Consider the following 4,982-nt stretch of genomic DNA (forward strand, 5'->3'; position numbering starts at 1 on the left):
GTACACGGTACAATTGCAGCGTGTGGTTTCCCGCTCCTCACCTTTATTTTTTTCTCAGTTAGTGGCAATTGCAGCATGTGCTAAGTCTGCACATGCACTCTGATGGTGAATTTGTATTTCTGCTTCCAACAACTACGCTGCAAAAAAGAACTTAACTGAAGTATTTCTTATTGTTTGGGAACGACTGCTGGCATCTTTTACAGGCTAGGGAGCAAAACTTTTCTATATCAGTTGTCACGGTGGGTATTTATTTATGGCTTTATCTTAGTCCCATGCAAACTGGATAAAAACCCAATAGTTGTAGCTTTCTTCTAGGCAAAAAGTATTCTTCGGACATTGGTTTAAATTATATAGATATTGGACTTCTGGATTATTGCCCTATACAAGTGAACTCCTCTCTTGTTATCCTCGGTGTAAACATGGTGAAGTTGTAAGCTTCTAGACTGTTTTTTTTTTGTAAAAAAAAGACATTTTTTCACTCTTAGTTTGTGCTAATGAAAAATACTGAATATAATAGTCTTACTATTTTGCTAGTATCTTGCACAGTTGGCTTTACTACTTTATAGAATAAAATGCTTTGTCCACAATATTCTTACTATTTTGCTATTCCCTGTGACTCCACTTTCCAAAATGGACTGTAAGATGGTGATAGAAACCTGAGGGAATAAAAAGTTTGGCTGAAATATGAACATGAATCTTGTTAGAAAAGATACTAACTAGAATAGAAACAACTGAAAGTTGAGCAAATAAACCTCCCAGGTCAGGAATTCTCAAAATTATTTTTGCTGCTAGTTAACAATTCATACACTAATTTCTTGGAGCACCAATGCAAGAGGAGAAGGAAACAGAGCAAAGAAAGTTATTTTTCATTGCATCCTCAAAACATGTGTTCAATATACACAACCTTATCGTTATAATCTGAGTCCCTTGCAAATGCAGGTTTGCTTATTCCATCATCCACTGCAATATAAAATAAGGTAATGCCTCTTATCTTTTTGTGATAAAAGGTAAATACTGTTCTTAAACTGCATGGTCTTTTTCCATGTTGTTTTAGCATTCAAAACTAAGAAAAAAAATTAAAGCAAAGCCAACACCACAATTATAAAGTAATTTACAAAATGCTAGTGTAAGTTATGTTCCTCTACCAGATAGAATTTTTGTGTTTTACTAGGAATAATGGTGTGAAGGGGAACAGATATTTAATGAATGGATGAGATGTGCAGAAAAGTTGCAAAAGTGTGCCTCTCAAAGCTATTATTTTTGCTCAGAGTGAAAGCTAAGGGCACCTGAGGATATCACATCAGAAAAATAAGTTACCAAGAAATTCTCTCCACTCCGAGACACATAAATGCAGTGATACGGGGAAAGCAATAGAGTTAGGAATCTCTATTTTTCCCTGTAAACACCTTGCAATGTTAAAAATTTTTGCATTGTTATTCTAGATTTTGATTTAGACAGCAAATACCAAATATATCCAATTCAATTAATGAAGGCAGAGATAGTAACTGAAAGGTGTGGGAGTGGGAGGAAAGGCAAGCTGTAGGAAGCATCTCTGATGGAACAAATTGAAAATAGGTGAAAAATAGATGAATCTGCTACCAGTATACACATCCACTGAATTCTGCTTAAACTGCTTTGGCTGTTTTTGACAAAAAAAGTCTTTTTATAAATATAGCATCACAAGATTACAAAAAGTATCTCTTACTACCTTCCAATTCAATCTTGTTGGGGAAAAAAAAAGCGCCATGTTTATAAAACACTTTACTACTTAGTGCTAGAAGATTGTGGCTGGATTGAAAGCCAGGCTGACTTTTTCCAATTTACAAGTCAAGAGCAACGATGCATGCCCAGTTAGGAAAGAACTAATTGGGGGGTTTTTTGTGTGTGTGTGTATGTTTTGATTGTGAGCACTTTAGGGTACAGACCTTAACTTTCAGTTTGCATTAAAACAAATCATATTTTGGGGGGAATTAAAAGCAAAAAAAAAAAAATCAAAACAATGTTGATGTGGGAATTAAATTAGTATCCAGTTCACTTTTTTAAAAAATACTAAGTATTTGGTGAAGGGATAAAAGTAGTAGTAATGGATGAAATCCTCAGATGAAGCCTTGAATTGATGCTGAGAGCATGCCTGAGTAAGAATATACTATTGTTCCCCTCTCTTTTCAGAGTACAGCAGTTCTACTGTGTGTGGCTGTTGGCCCTGAATTCACACTGCCATGAAGCTACTTGTATCAGTAATGTCAGCAAACACAATTGGTTTACCTCCTGCTTAAAGTTAAGCAAGTAACTGTTGCTAGAAGTAAGGCTTAGTGGAATGTGTCCAGCAAGCAGGGGAACTCATTTATACCTGAGCAACATGGCTGAAGGTGAGGGATTCCTTGAAATTGGGCTTTGTTGGTGGTAGCAGAGCAAGTTTTCACAAGCCATCAGATAAGCATGATTTATGCAGCAGTAGTGTTTATATGCTGTAATTCACTTAACTGATAACCTGCAGTCAAATTTAGTGTGCTTTGAATGTTTGCAAAGAAAAAGACCCGATGAATCGAGTCTGTTGCTAAACATTGTTTATTGTTGCTTCCTCTAAACTAGATTCTTTTTTCTTTTTCCCAGTAAGCAGTGCTGAAGGTTTTGAAAAGTTTAATGGAAATATTTGTGGCAATCAACCAGCTGATTCCTGCGTGAAACCTCATACTCTTCCTTGGAGACATAAAAGAAATTGTGCAGTTTGTCATACCACACACTGCTCATTAGGACCAGTATTCATTGCTGTAACAGACAACCTGATACAATTTAAGTTGGTCAGAGAGACGCTTCTGTGATTAACATCTCTGCTTTAGAAAGTAGCATCCAGTAACAACTGTCAAAGCACCACCCAGTATGTAATAAATACATGTGCTAAGAGAAGCGGTAGACTTAACTGAAACCATGTCAAGTGAACTTGTTTTAGGTCTTCGTTGTCTTGTTATGTACATTGATTTCTGACTTTTGGTCCAAACTGTGGTGCATAATTATACCATTGTAACATTCCATGCTAGAATGTAAGTAAAAAGTTTTAACTAAGTTAAAATCTTATAAAAATTACTTGTTAGGATTTTTAAATTGGGTCACAGGGAAGATAACCTTGTTTGCTCCCAAGTTTGGATTTGCAATTGTAAGCATAGGACACTTGGATGTACAAGACCCAATTTTCCTTCTGCATAAACATTTTAGAAGCTACCCTTCCTTGCACAATAATATCCAGGAATAAACATTTTTAAGGCTCCTGCTTTGAGAACAAAACCCATTTGCAAGCATTAGCAATAGGTACTTTGTAGCATGAAAATCAAAATAACACCGGTTAAAGTTATCATCATTGAGGTGGTGGCTCCTACCAAACCTTATTCAGCTTGCTGTAGTCTTTCTGTGTTGTTCTGTCTTAGCAGTGGCATGCAGCGGTGGTGTAACAACACAGAAGTTTGAGAGAACGCTCTTGTGCAAATCATGAGCAATTTAGGCTATGGTAAAGCTCCTCTCTGAGCGCTTGCAGATGGCCAGCAAAATCCCCATGGAAGGCTATGCCACAGGTGTTCAAATGGACAAGGATTCTTAGGGACTAATAAAGAACAGAATAGCTAAATAATCTTGTCTTGTTAGTATTATCTTAATAATGAAAAAATCTATAATGAATAATGGGTTTATATGACACTGTTCTCCTAAACCTCCATTGTGCTATGTGCATGTGCATGAGTGTGCACCTACTACAAAATCTTTACTGAGACCAATTACAGCCATCACAGAATGGCGATTATGCTAAACCAGGGCCAAATAAGATACATTATACACAATTTAAATAGAAAGTGTGAGTTTTAAGGTGTATCTGACTGCTTTATCTTCAAGCAGGACTTTGGAAAAATGTTGAAAGGAAAATTACAGCATTATGATTTTCCTACCCATGGCACAAAGCAACACACGCTCCTTCCCCCATCATAAAGCAAATCATAACAGTGTTCCAGCAAAAATATAGCCTATTGCCCCTGTACCAGCTTAGGAATAACTGGAATAATGCAGAGGCAAAATCAGGCTTCTGAGCTTCAAGAAGCCACACCACAGCCTTCTGCTTAAAGGATAAAGCCACTGTGATTAAAAGCAATTTTTGTAGACAAAGCTACTGGAATAAAAGTCTTAGACTGATGTTTTGTTGGATGAGAGTCTATCTTTATTTATCTGGTAGATTAAACATCCTGTGATGGATGCATACTCTTAAATGTTCTTCATTTTCACTAATTCCTAGAGAAAAAAGCTGTTTCTAATTTCTGCAGCTAGCAGTAGGTTTTCTGAAATTGTAGGCTTTGCTGAATGTCCCTTTATCTCTGGAACTGCTCTGGTACATGGCAAAATATATTAGCCCTTGGGAACAGGTGCCTGAAGAATTGAAGCACAACCTATGATGCCCTTTCCAAAGCTTTTCGTCCTTCCAGTTTAAAAAAATGTAGGAGTCCCAGGATAGCCTGTATATATACTTCGTGTCAGAGATCCTCTTTTTTTTTTTCTTCTTTTTTTAATTAAAAAAAAAAGGCAATACTCTTGAAAGCCAAAGGAACTAGGAATATATATATAAACTCTAGCTGTGATGATATGTAGCACAGGATGGTCTGCTTCAGCACTTGTTTGTCCCAGATTAACAACAGAGATATTTTGCAATTTGCAGAGGGCTGCTCTTCAAAATAAATAGCCAATAACTGCATGCAGAATGCCTTGTTGCTTCATCAGAAATTGTCTTACTGGTTTAAGTGGTCCCTGGCCATCATTGATCACTTTTATCACTCATGCTAGTATGGAGTGTAATTACCACATAGGTTAATATTTTTCTGTCCTTTACCTGCAGGAAAGTGAATTTTTGAGTTGCTACACAAAGGCTGTGATGAACCATAGAAAATGGTGAAAGGGCTCATTAAGGAGAACAGGACCAGAGCAGAAAGCAGAGCAGACATAGTGCAAGA

The sequence above is a fragment of the Buteo buteo genome, chromosome 1, assembly GCF_964188355.1.
Source record: "Buteo buteo chromosome 1, bButBut1.hap1.1, whole genome shotgun sequence".
Classification (NCBI taxonomy): domain Eukaryota; kingdom Metazoa; phylum Chordata; class Aves; order Accipitriformes; family Accipitridae; genus Buteo; species Buteo buteo.